This window comes from Lithobates pipiens, unplaced genomic scaffold (assembly GCF_037356315.1).
Source record: "Lithobates pipiens isolate NorthernLeopardFrog02 unplaced genomic scaffold, aLitPip1_a1.2 Scaffold_8, whole genome shotgun sequence".
Classification (NCBI taxonomy): Eukaryota; Metazoa; Chordata; class Amphibia; order Anura; family Ranidae; genus Lithobates; species Lithobates pipiens.
In genome coordinates, this window is record NW_027507903.1 from 243,186,519 (window position 1) to 243,200,436 (window position 13,918).

General features: G+C 48.3%; 1 protein-coding gene across 1 annotated transcript in view; it reads right to left on the minus strand.

The window, feature by feature from the left end:
• The window catches only part of RAB3IP (RAB3A interacting protein), a 120,636-nt gene that overhangs the window by 82,359 nt on the left and 24,359 nt on the right, over positions 1-13,918 (minus strand). The window lies entirely within an intron of this gene.

Below are 13,918 nucleotides of genomic sequence, written 5' to 3' on the forward strand. Positions count from 1 at the left end.
GTGGCAGCTGACGTGGCAAGTGGACAATCCAAAACTTGTGGCAGGTGACGTGGCAAGTGACGTGGCAGGTGACGTGGCAAGTGACGTGGCAAGTGGACAATCCACATCTCGTGGCAAGTGACGTGGCAGGTGATGTGGCAAGTGACGTGGCAAGTGGACAATCCACAACTTGTGGCAGGTGATGTGGCAAGTGATGTGGTAAGTGATGTGGCAAGTGGACAATTCACATCTTGTGGCAAGTGACGTGGCAGCTGACGTGGCAAGTGACGTGGCAAGTGGACAATCCAAAACTTGTGGCAGGTGACGTGGCAAGTGACGTGACAGGTGACGTGGCAAGTGGACAATCCACAGCTTGTGGCAAGTGACATGGCAGGTGGCAAGTGATGTGGAAAGTGGACAATCCACAACTTGTGACAGGTGACGTGGCAAGTGATGTGGCAGGTGATGTGGCAAGTCACGTGGCAAGTGGAAATCCACAACTTGTGGCAGGTGATGTGGCTGGTGACGTGGCAAGTGGACAATCCACAACTTGTGGCAGGTGGCATGGCAGGTGACATGGAAAGTGGACAATCCACATCTTGTGGCAAGTGACGTGGCAGGTGATGTGGCAAGTGACGTGGCAAGTGGACAATCCACAACTTGTGGCAGGTGATGTGGCAAGTGACGTGGCAGGTGATGTGGACAATCCCTAACTTGTGGCAGGTGACGTGGCAAGTGACGTGGCAAGTGGACAATCCACAACTTGTGGCAGGTGATGTGGCAAGTGATGTGGCAAGTGGACAATCCACTTGTGGCAGGTGACGTGGCAAGGGACGTGGCAAGTGGACAATCCACAACTTGTGGCAGGTGATGTGGCAAGTGACGTGGCAGGTGATGTGGCAAGTCACGTGGCAAGTGGACAATCCACAACTTGTGGCAGGTGATGTGGCTGGTGACGTGGCAAGTGGACAATCCACAACTTGTGGCAGGTGGCATGGCAGGTGACATGGAAAGTGGACAATCCACATCTTGTGGCAAGTGACGTGGCAGGTGATGTGGCAAGTGACGTGGCAAGTGGACAATCCACAACTTGTGGCAGGTGATGTGGCAAGTGACGTGGCAGGTGATGTGGACAATCCCCAACTTGTGGCAGGTGACGTGGCAAGTGACGTGGCAAGTGGACAATCCACAACTTGTGGCAGGTGACGTGGCAGGTGACGTGGCAAGTGGACAATCCACAACTTGTGGCAGGTGACGTGGCAAGTGACGTGGCAGGTGATGTGGCAAGTGACGTGGCAAGTAGACAATCCACAACTTGTGGCAGGTGATGTGGCAAGTGACGTGGCAGGTGATGTGGCAAGTCACGTGGCAAGTGGACAATCCACAACTTGTGGCAGGTGATGTGGCTGGTGACGTGGCAAGTGGACAATCCACAGCTTGTGGCAGGTGGCATGGCAGATGACGTGGAAAGTGGACAATCCACATCTCGTGGCAAGTGACGTGGCAGGTGATGTGGCAAGTGACGTGGCAAGTGGACAATCCACAACTTGTGGCAGGTGATGTGGCAAGTGGACAATCCCCAACTTGTGGCAAGTGACGTGGCAAGTGGACAATCCAAAACTTGTGGCAGGTGACGTGGCAAGTGACGTGGCAGGTGATGTGGCAAGTCACGTGGCAAGTGGACAATCCACAACTTGTGGCAGGTGACGTGGCAAGTGACGTGGCAGGTGATGTGGCAAGTGACGTGGCAAGTAGACAATCCACAACTTGTGGCAGGTGATGTGGCAAGTGACGTGGCAGGTGATGTGGCAAGTCACGTGGCAAGTGGACAATCCACAACTTGTGGCAGGTGATGTGGCTGGTGACATGGCAAGTGGACAATCCACAGCTTGTGGCAGGTGGCATGGCAGATGACGTGGAAAGTGGACAATCCACATCTCGTGGCAAGTGACGTGGCAGGTGACGTGGCAGCTGACGTGGCAAGTGGACAATCCAAAACTTGTGGCAGGTGACGTGGCAAGTGACGTGGCAGGTGACGTGGCAAGTGACGTGGCAAGTGGACAATCCACATCTCGTGGCAAGTGACGTGGCAGGTGATGTGGCAAGTGACGTGGCAAGTGGACAATCCACAACTTGTGGCAGGTGATGTGGCAAGTGATGTGGTAAGTGATGTGGCAAGTGGACAATTCACATCTTGTGGCAAGTGACGTGGCAGCTGACGTGGCAAGTGACGTGGCAAGTGGACAATCCAAAACTTGTGGCAGGTGACGTGGCAAGTGACGTGACAGGTGACGTGGCAAGTGGACAATCCACAGCTTGTGGCAAGTGACATGGCAGGTGGCAAGTGATGTGGAAAGTGGACAATCCACAACTTGTGACAGGTGACGTGGCAAGTGATGTGGCAGGTGATGTGGCAAGTCACGTGGCAAGTGGAAATCCACAACTTGTGGCAGGTGATGTGGCTGGTGACGTGGCAAGTGGACAATCCACAACTTGTGGCAGGTGGCATGGCAGGTGACATGGAAAGTGGACAATCCACATCTTGTGGCAAGTGACGTGGCAGGTGATGTGGCAAGTGACGTGGCAAGTGGACAATCCACAACTTGTGGCAGGTGATGTGGCAAGTGACGTGGCAGGTGATGTGGACAATCCCTAACTTGTGGCAGGTGACGTGGCAAGTGACGTGGCAAGTGGACAATCCACAACTTGTGGCAGGTGATGTGGCAAGTGATGTGGCAAGTGGACAATCCACTTGTGGCAGGTGACGTGGCAAGGGACGTGGCAAGTGGACAATCCACAACTTGTGGCAGGTGATGTGGCAAGTGACGTGGCAGGTGATGTGGCAAGTCACGTGGCAAGTGGACAATCCACAACTTGTGGCAGGTGATGTGGCTGGTGACGTGGCAAGTGGACAATCCACAACTTGTGGCAGGTGGCATGGCAGGTGACATGGAAAGTGGACAATCCACATCTTGTGGCAAGTGACGTGGCAGGTGATGTGGCAAGTGACGTGGCAAGTGGACAATCCACAACTTGTGGCAGGTGATGTGGACAATCCCCAACTTGTGGCAGGTGACGTGGCAAGTGACGTGGCAAGTGGACAATCCACAACTTGTGGCAGGTGACGTGGCAGGTGACGTGGCAAGTGGACAATCCACAACTTGTGGCAGGTGACGTGGCAAGTGACGTGGCAGGTGATGTGGCAAGTGACGTGGCAAGTAGACAATCCACAACTTGTGGCAGGTGATGTGGCAAGTGACGTGGCAGGTGATGTGGCAAGTCACGTGGCAAGTGGACAATCCACAACTTGTGGCAGGTGATGTGGCTGGTGACGTGGCAAGTGGACAATCCACAGCTTGTGGCAGGTGGCATGGCAGATGACGTGGAAAGTGGACAATCCACATCTCGTGGCAAGTGACGTGGCAGGTGATGTGGCAAGTGACGTGGCAAGTGGACAATCCACAACTTGTGGCAGGTGATGTGGCAAGTGGACAATCCCCAACTTGTGGCAAGTGACGTGGCAAGTGGACAATCCAAAACTTGTGGCAGGTGACGTGGCAAGTGACGTGGCAGGTGATGTGGCAAGTCACGTGGCAAGTGGACAATCCACAACTTGTGGCAGGTGCCGTGGCAAGTGACACGCTAAATACAAGTACACTGCAGCTCTCACAGCTGCTGCTACTCACTCTGGTCTCACAAAATTGCTGAAATAGTTAATTTTTGAGCTGGGGAGGGTCTATGATGTTAGCTTAACTAAACGCTTCTAGACGCAAACGCGGTAAAACGCGGTAAAACGCCGCTAAATCGCGGTAAAAATCGCGGCAAAACGCGCGTTTCTAAACGCCGGTTTCAACATGTGTCCAGCAGCGTTTGCATCTGCGTCTCGTGTGCATGAAGCCTAATTCCTCTCTACCCCATCTAGTAATAAAATAAATAAAATTGGTCTTTAGTTATATTTCAAGAACTCTGTCTATATCAAATTTAGGGGATTATAGAAATTGGGGAGGAACAATATAAAGTATTTCAAATCAAGAGGTTTACCTTTATATACACACACTAATGCTAACTCAGACCTTCAGCACTCCTATTATTACCCACACTACCCTTTCTGAAAGCTGGCATTTTCTCCTCTCCCTCCCACTAACTTTCAGCTGCTGCAGGGAGAGCCGCCCAGGGGATTTGGTTCCAGTAATTGCCCTTACTCTGCACAGATCACCCTCCCAGTTCACAATCACATTTCCCCCCTGCTCAGCACCGCCAGCTTCCCCTCCCGCTGGCTGCTGTGGGCACACAGGTAGATAGTTTCAGGATGGAGAACAGGGGGCTGGTACATATGTCCGTACCAATCACTCAGTGTGTTAATTTATAACTGAAGCATTGTAAATAGTTTACTGTGCTTCCATTTGTGAAAATACTGTACATGGAGCCTCTGTACAGGGTGCTGCTCCCTGTTCATTCATTTACAGTGCAGCTAAAGCCAATTAGACACCCGATATTTCACCAGTCACCAACAACGTAAAAAAACAAACAAAAAAAAAAAACGAAATTTGTGTGAGCAGCCCGTTACTCTGCGGGGACGCAGCAACTGTACAAACACAGCCACAGATCCTGATCTGACAGGTGTGAATGAGTGGCCCAAATGCACACCAATTTGTTTGGGGCTGTACACCGGCACACACAACAACTGAAATTAGGACCTGCGACTGTTCATACAGCTTTTACATCCCCATAGCAGAACAGGCTGCATGCACACGGTTCCAGGCACATTACAAAAAAATGCAGATTTACACTGTACCCATATGAATGTGCCCCAAGCCCTCATTCACATACAGAGCTTTATTTATGAACTTACTCCAGTTTAAGATTTAGCAAGAAATTTATAGATTATATGGGGTTTTTGTCTAATGATTTTAGTGAATTTTTAGCAAACATATTGTTGGATATTTTCGGTGGGGGCCTAACGGGTAGCCAGTATAGTACACATACACAGAGTACCCAAGAACATGCTCTACTGCAAATGACCTGAGAGACTGGAAATTGGTGTTCTGGCCTAGATGCCTTTGAATTGTGGCAATACTTCTAATACAATGGGGATTACATTGTATGAGTAGAGCTTTGTCCAAAATGCATTCTGTATTCTGCCATGTAGGCAATTAAAAAAAAAAGAAAATAAATAAATAAATAAAATGGTTGCAATGGATGTTACTGAATAGCTGGCTTCATTGTATCAGAGACTGAACAGGGCCCCCGTGATTTCTAGCAGCAGCCCTGCATACAGTAATGGCACAGCGTACCATATTTTTTGCATCTTATAGAGCAAATATTGACCAGGCAATGCTTCCCTGCCGCCATGTTACAGGCAGAAGAGCAGTGGACAGATATCCCAAGCCCCCGTGAGCACCGGGCGATCTCCTGCTAGGCCACAATGGTCACTGGGGCGGCTCTGTCTTCTGTAAAGTGAATGTGATGGCGTGACATCAGGCCTTACTTTATGGCACTGGTCAGGCTGCATTTCTTTAGCACTGGTATATTTTAATGCACCATTTAGTTCAGAATTTTTTTTTCTAATTTCCTCCTCTAAAACCAAGGTGCAGCTTATGGAGTGAAAAATACCGTAAAATTACATTTCATTGAGATTTTGCAGTGTTAAAGTGGTTGTAAACCCTCCGCTACTACTTTTGCACATATTAATCTATATAGCACAGGCAGCTTATCGCTGCCTGTGAAAGTACACTCACCGTTTTGGTTTCAATATAAAATTGTCCTTCTATGACGTCACCCGCGATTGCGCATGGAATATATCCTTTAACAGCACACAATGTATGCCGTTTCTATCTGCTCTGCTTGCCGTGTCATTATCCGACAATAAAAACGGCACACAGCGAAGTCTCGCAATACCGCACTATGCTCCTTTCCTTCCTGGTTCTCCCCCTTGTGACTATATCTCGCTATGGTACATGTGCGAGATTTGGACAGGAAAACTAAGTAAAGGCAGAAATGACGTCCACAAATTCTTCAACATACAGGAGGATGAATGGCACGGCTGATACCCGGAAGAGACTAAAATATAAAACTGCTAAATAAGGTATTTAGAAAGCTTGTTTAGGACAAATGTGTATGGCTTAGCAATGATTAACAGCATTTACACATAATTATTCTTTTTTTTTTTTTTTGACGGGGTTTACTTCCTCTAACAGATATTGTGCACTTTCTGTGTTAAAGCGGAAGTCCCGCGAAAACTTTTTTTAAAGCGGGAGTCCGCCGGGACTCCGCGTTTTTTTTTTTTTTTTTAAAAGCCAGCAGCTACAAATACTGCAGCTGCTGACTTTTAAAATAGTGACACTTACCTGTCCAGCGCGCCCACGATGTTGGCACCCGAAGCTGATCTCTAGATCGTCTCTCGGATGCTGCCGCCGCCATCTTGGGTATGGGAATCAGGAAATGGAGCCTTTCGGCTTCATTTCCCGGTTCCCTACTGCGCATGCGCGAGTCGCGCTGCGCAATAAGGACAGTCCCCGCTGCCTTTGGGATCTGTGTGTTTCCCAGCAGGCAGCGGGGCACTTGCGGAAAGGGGCGGGCACTTGCGGAGGGGCGCCCGGGAGAGCTATCCCGGAAGGTGCCAATTGTGGCGCCGGAGGGGGGGGGGGGGGGAGGGTTCCGATGAGCAGAAGGTCCACTTTAGGGTGGACCTCCGCTTTAAGTCAGCAGCTACAAATACTGCAGCTGCTGACTATTAAAATAAGGACACTCACCTGTCCCAGGGTCCAGCGACGTCAGCACCTGAGGCCAAACCGTCCCTTGCGGCTTCACTTCCCAGCTCCCTACTGCGCATGTGCGAGTCGCGCTGCGCAATCTGAATGGTCCCTGCTGTCTCTGGGACCCGTGTGTGTCCCAGCAGACAGCGCGGGGGGACGGAAAGAGGTGTAGACTCCCATGGGAGTCTATGCCTGGAAGTGGGTGCAAATACCTGTCTTAGACAGGTATCAGCACCCCCCTCCCCCCTGAAAGGTGCCAAATGCTGCACTGGGGGGGGGGGGGGGGGGCTAGGGTGTCCAAAAATCTGAGGTTCCATTTTTGTGTGAACCTCTGCTTTAAGTAATTCTTTACCACACATTACCGATTGCCACTTGCAACGTAGCCTGTCACACATTGCGGATTGTCACTTGCCACGTTGCCTGCCACACATTGCGGATTGTCACTTGCCACGTCACCTGCCACACATTGCTGATTGCCACGTCACCTGCCACACATTGCGGATTGCCACTTGCCACGTTGCCTGCCACACATTGCGGATTGTCACTTGCCACGTTGCCTGCCACACATTGCGGATTGCCACTTGCCACGTAGCCTGCCACACATTGCGGATTGTCACCTACTGTGTCACTTTTCTGCTAAGGTGTTCTTTTGTTGAGTCCCAGAGTGAAGATAGGCAGCAGAGAGATGATATAATCCCTCTGCTGCATACAGCTTCCCGCACAGTGAGGGCGGAACTGGAGGGATGCAGGGCAGTGAGAGATGATGTAATCTCCCTGCTCCCCTGGCCGCTGGCTTCCTGATTGGCCAGCAGGCAGCAGCCCCCCTAAGCCGCCCAGCTGCCTACCCCCCCTCACCCGCGGAACCGGCCGCGCTGTCATCAGCTGGCGGTATTCTCGGAGGGTCCATTGATCCAGCAATAACTTTGTCATTACCTAAACTATAGGCAAACTACCCCCCCCCCCCCCCCCCATTTCGGATAGGGCAGGATTATAACCCCTATATAGTTTATTTTTGCCATCTTTGTCCCATTGAGGAGATTTACCTTCACTTCCCGTAGCATAGTCAAACCGGAAGTGAAGTCCCATATTAGGCAATGAAAGCGGTCTTAAATTAGCACTACTGAAGTCACTCAGACTTTACAAAACATTCTTGTACTACTTCAAGGTGACTTCTATCTAACTTGTGCCCATAGAAATTAAAGGATAATTGCACCCCAACACTAAAATCTCTACATCTACAGACATTGATGATCTAACATTAATCTATCTAACCCTGTAAAGAATACATCAGTATAAATACCTTCTTTGGATGATGATCCAATGCCGAGCTGTCAGCTGTGGCTTCCCTGTGTAGGCCGGTGCAGAGGAGACTGCAGACAACAGAAGCCCCATAGTAAGTCTATGGGTGACATCACTATCCATTCATTTCACAGCCATTATTGATCCGTGTCCTCTGCAGAGCTTCCACCACTGGAAACCGGCCGGCTTCAAAAAAGGTATGTATACAGATATCTTCTTTATAGGGCTACATAGGTTAGTGTTTGATCATGGATGTGTGTAGATGTACTTCTACTTTAATGGAAGTCACCTCCAAGATGGATCCTTTATCTTTAATTGATGTGATTCGGATCCAACATTACAGGAAGATCATACAGGCATTCCTGAAAGCGGTTTCTAAAGTCGCCCCAGCAAAATCCCACCATAAGGCGCACAACTTTCAGGTCGCAGAAGTGTGAAGTTGTGAACCAAGCCTTACAGCTGCTGTAGTCATACAGCAAGATCTGGCTGTCAATAACGGTCGAGGAGTGCAAGGGGGAAGTGGCAAATAACCAAAAGGACAAAAAGGTACTATGCAGGTCCTTTGTACCTTGATGAAGTTATTTTGCATGTATGTAGTACGTTTAGTGTCCACAACTACTTTTAGGGCTTATACACACACTGCGACTCCTTTTACACACACACACACACATATATAAGATAAACAGTCCCTACACAGGCACATAGAAACTGGAGTGATGTGCAGTGCAGAAATATAGACTTTTTCATAGAACACTGGATGGCACAGCATTTCGGGCTGCATTCACACCTAAGTGTTTTCAGCTCATAAAATGCCCAAAAAACACCTGAAAGATGCCCAACAAGCAAAACCCCATCCATTTCAATGGCACCTGTTCACATCTGAGCATTTTGTCACCTGAAGCAAAATGCCTGAAAAACGGCTTAGCTCACACTACTGCAATGCGATGTTTTGCGAATTTGATCCTTTTTTTTTTTTTTTTGTTCTGTGAGAGGTGCGAATTTGCCTTTGGAGGTGGATAGGTGCGATTTTATGGCAAATTTCAGGAGGCGGTGAACAATTTGCAGAGATGTGAACCGTGTGCTGCGAGTTTACTGCAAGTTCAAGTGAAGTCTATAAAGATAAAATTCACACTGCACCATAGGAATTTGCATCGCACTCAACACGCACAGGACTCTTTTTCCTTGCATCAAATTCACAATACATAGATGTGAACCAAAGCCATGGAATACTATGCTTTGAACATGCCTCACGAATCTGTGTTCCTAAACGCAGCAAAACCGTTGTAAAGTCGCATCAGTGTAAACCCAGGCTAAAGCTCCAAAAAAAAAAAAACACACACACACACACACACACACACGAGCTTCTTTGGGGCAGATTACAGGCATTTGTCTGATTTTTACATTGGTGACCTGTACAAAATTCGGGTAAAAATGAAAGAAAGAAAGGGAAAAAAAGAAAAAAAAAAAAAAAAGAAACCATGTAATGCACTAAAATGTACAATGCACCACCCCCTGAGGGCCCCTTACACAGGCACTAGCCTGCATGGTAAACACTGCAATTTACTCTATGGGCTAGTGTGAAAGCAGTCTTATTGTACAAAAACCAAGACAGAAATAGAATGTGATTAAATGACAGCTGCAGACTTCAAGCCAAGATAATTTGAAAATATTTAGAACGTGTTTAGGTGCAAGGCCAGGGAGTTATTTCAAATATTTAAATACTTACTGCAGTCTAGCAAGGAAGCAGGTCAATACTAAGAATAGACACTGTTGATGTCTCTGGCTCTTTCTGGGGGGTGGTCCTATCCTCGCAAGTCCCCTAGGTGGGACTGTGGGGGGTGGGCCGGGGCCTTGGGTTTCTTGGAGTATGCTCCTGGGGGGAAAGGGTGGATTGTGGAGAAGTCGGCAGTTATATGACCCTACGATGATGCTACGCATGTAGAAAATGGTGATGCTCAGTGGGACGGTGACTTGTGTGGATGTGACGTGTGTGTGTGTTTGGTATGCCTGCTTGTCTTTCTGTGTCTATGTTTTGTTGGGGTTTTTGTTTCTGTGTTTAATGTGTTTTGATTACTCCTGTGGTGTGCCCTCATTGTTTATTTTATTTTTGTGGTGTTCCGAGCGCCATCATAGTTTTTACTAAACATGATGGTGTAGGCAGCGAGCTGTATGTCAACTCGCAGGATGGGAGGTTACCTACACAGGTGGTGCTCGGGCCACTGCATACACCACTCTATACTTGATTTTACGGGTATATACACCTCTGTTTATACAACTGGAGTGCTGATATTTGATTTATATCCTGATTGATGTATAAGCTGTACTGTTGAAAACTTAAATAAACACCTTTTTAAAAAAGAATGGACACTGTTAAATAATGTGCACAGTCTGCTAAGACCTTACTGTTCTAAATGGTAGTAAAGCCCAATTCTTTACTTGCTCCTACAGGTAAGCCTGAAATAAACTTACCTGTGGGTACAGTAAATATCTCCTAAACGTGCACTGTCAATGGCACATGCGCACTGCGCTCTCGATGAACGGCATGCCGTCCACTGAGAGAGCCATGCCACCGCCATGACATCATCGCGGATCAACATGGCCGCTGGAGGGTTTCGTTCTAAGGTAAGCCTTCCATAATATGCTAGTATGCAATGCATACTAGCACATTATGCTATTATTTTGCAGAAGCATTTGTTAGTTTGTATTTTTTCTTTGCGATTTACTACCACTATAAAGTCTAAAGTCTATGAAACACATCAGCACAGGATAGGACCATGGTCAAGAAACAGGTCACATGTGAGCTACAACACCTCAAAATCACTTCATTACAAATGAACTATAAGGGCCGGTTCACACAGCGAGGCGCGGCGAGGCGTCTCCGACTTACCTCGCCGCGACCTGCGGGGAGCTCAGCGGCGACTTGCAGAGGACTTCTGTATAGAAGTCAATGCAAGTCGCCCCGAAGTAGTACAGGAACCTTTTTTCTGAGTCGGAGCGACTCGAGTCGCTCCTCTCAGAACGGTTCCATAGTACTGAATGGGGGCGACTTGCGGGAGCGAGGCGAGGCGAGCCGTGTCGCCTCGCCTCGCCTTGCTGTGTGAACCGGCCCTAACGCTGCATACATTTTATATAGTTATAAATATATAAACCTTGCGCTAGGTAGTATTTAATTGGGACTGCTGCAGCTGAATACTGGACATAACAAAACACTGAAAAAATAGGATTTTTAAAACAGCTTATCTGTAAAATCCTTTTCTTTGATGTACATCAGGGGACACAGATCCATAGTAATATCTATGTGGGTTATATTGGACCATCAGATGCTGGACACTGGCACGCCCCTTAAGGCGTGTACTTCCCCCATATAACCCCTCCCCTTGCTGGGAGTCCTCAGTTTTGAAGCCAAGCAATATAAGTGTATAAGAAGAAGGGAGGGACCTCTATGTCCCCTGATGTACATCAAAGAAAAGGATTTTACAAGTACCGTATATACTCGAGTATAAGCCGAGATTTTCAGCCTCTTTTTTGAGGCTGAAAGTGCCCCCCTCGGCTTATACTCGAGTCACCGCTGTCTGACTGCCCGAACAGCGTGTCGAGCAGACAGACAGCGGCCATTCTACCTTTCAAAAGCCGCGCCTCCGCCTCCGCCTGTGATAGGCGGAACACTCAATTTCCCAGCAGTCAGTGTTCCGCCTATCACGGACATCGGCTCATCCTGAGCCGATGTCCGTGATAGGCGGAACACTGACTGCTGGGAAATTGAGTGTTTTCCGCCTATCACAGGCGGAGGCGGGGCTTTTGAACAGGGGAATGGCCGCCAGGGCGCCGACGAAGAGCGGCGATCCTGGCATGGGACGACACGACACGGAGGCTCGGGACGGGACGACACGGAGGCTCGGGACGGGACCGGACGGAGGCTCGGGACAGGTAGGCTGGACACACAAGGCTGCACGGACACACACACACACACACACACACACACACACACACACGGATGGACACACACACACAGGGATGGATGGATGGATGGACACACACACACAGGGATGGATGGACACACACACACACACACAGGGATGGATGGATGGACACACACACACACACAGGGATGGATGGACGCACACACACACAGGGATGGATGGACGGACACACACACAGGGATGGATGGACGGACACACACACAGGGATGGATGGATGGACACACACACAGGGATGGACGGACACAGAGGGATGGACGGACACACACAGGGATGGACAGGCATATCTCACCCTCGGCTTATACACGAGTCAATAGGTTTCCCAGTTTTTTGGGGGTAAATTGGGGGCCTCGGCTTATACTCGGGTCGGCCTATACTCGAGTATATACGGTAAGCTGTTTTAAAAATCCTATTTTCTTTTCTTACATCAGAGGAGATCGAGCCATAGTAATATGGGGGGGGGGGTTTGGGGGACAAAACCAAAAACAGGAGGCCAGAGGACTCATACTGCAGCCTGCAGTATGTGCTGAGCCCAAAGACAATATCCTTATGACCTTTAATATCCATTTGATAAAAATCGGATAAACGTATGAACCGAAGACCAAGTCGCGGCCTTACAGATCTAAGCCATAGAGGCCTGATGATGCACCACCCAAGAGGCACTAATCGCCCTAGATGAGTGTGCTCTTAATATGAGAAGGAAGAATTTTCTTCTTTAAGCTGAAGCTTGAACAATCACCTGACAAATCCGTTTTAAAAATATGGATCGTGACGCTGTCTGTCCACATCTTAGACCCTCTGGCAGTACAAACAAAACCTGTGTTATGTTAATCTGAGCGGTCACCTTTAAATAGACTCTGGTCGCTTTTAATACATCAAGAGACTGTAGCGTTTTATCTTCCCTAGATTAAGGCTCTGGTGAAAAAGGAAGAATAATATCTTGGTTTAAATGAAAACCCGTTACCACTTTTGGTAAGAATTCAGGATGATGACCTAAAACCACCTCATCCTTATGCATGATGAAATATGGCTCTTACAAGATAGAGCTGTTAGTTCTGATACTTTTCTAGCAGAAGAAATGGTAAGCAGAAAAGATTCTTTGTCAAAGAACCAAGGGAACTTCTTGTAAGGTTCAAACGGCTGATTCAGCAAAGCCGATAAGACCAATTTTAAATCCCAAGGATTTAGAGGTGCCTTGATAGGGAGGATTAAACAGTGTTACTCCCTGAATAAGCTACACACCAAGAGTGGGAAGCAAGAGGCCATAGGAACAAACACTGACAAGGCCTGGATATGGCTCTTGATAGAAGTCAAGGCCAGTTTCATTTCAGATCCCATATGCAGAAATCAGGAATCCTGCCTACTGATATACTTCCTGGGGTGCCAACCCCCAGTTCCACACCAAGAAACCTATGCCTTCCAGACTCTAAAGTAAGTGATTCTGGAAGCCGGGTTCCTGGCATTAGTCAAAGTTGACACTACCGAAGGAGATCACCCACGATCTTTTATAGAGTGGGATTCAACAGTCAAACCCGATAAACTTCTTGTCCGTAAGGTAGGATGAAATACCAGACCCTGTGCAAGAAGGTCTGGCTATAATGGCAGAGTCCAAAGGACTCCTTCTGCCATCTTTATGATCTCGGTAAATTAAGATCTTCTGGGACCCGCTGAGGACGCTAGAATCACCTCCCTTTGTTCCTGCTTAATCCTGCAGAGAAGGCGCGGAAGTAGCAGAACTGGAGGAAATGCATAGATCAGTGACAAACTGATCCCATGGGAAGACTAATGCATCTGTTCCGCCTGCTAGTGGACCCGTTTATTCAACATAAAGTAGTCGACCTTGTTAATAAATCTGGACGCAAATAGGTCCATGTCCGGAATATCCCATCTGACATATTGCTAGGAAGA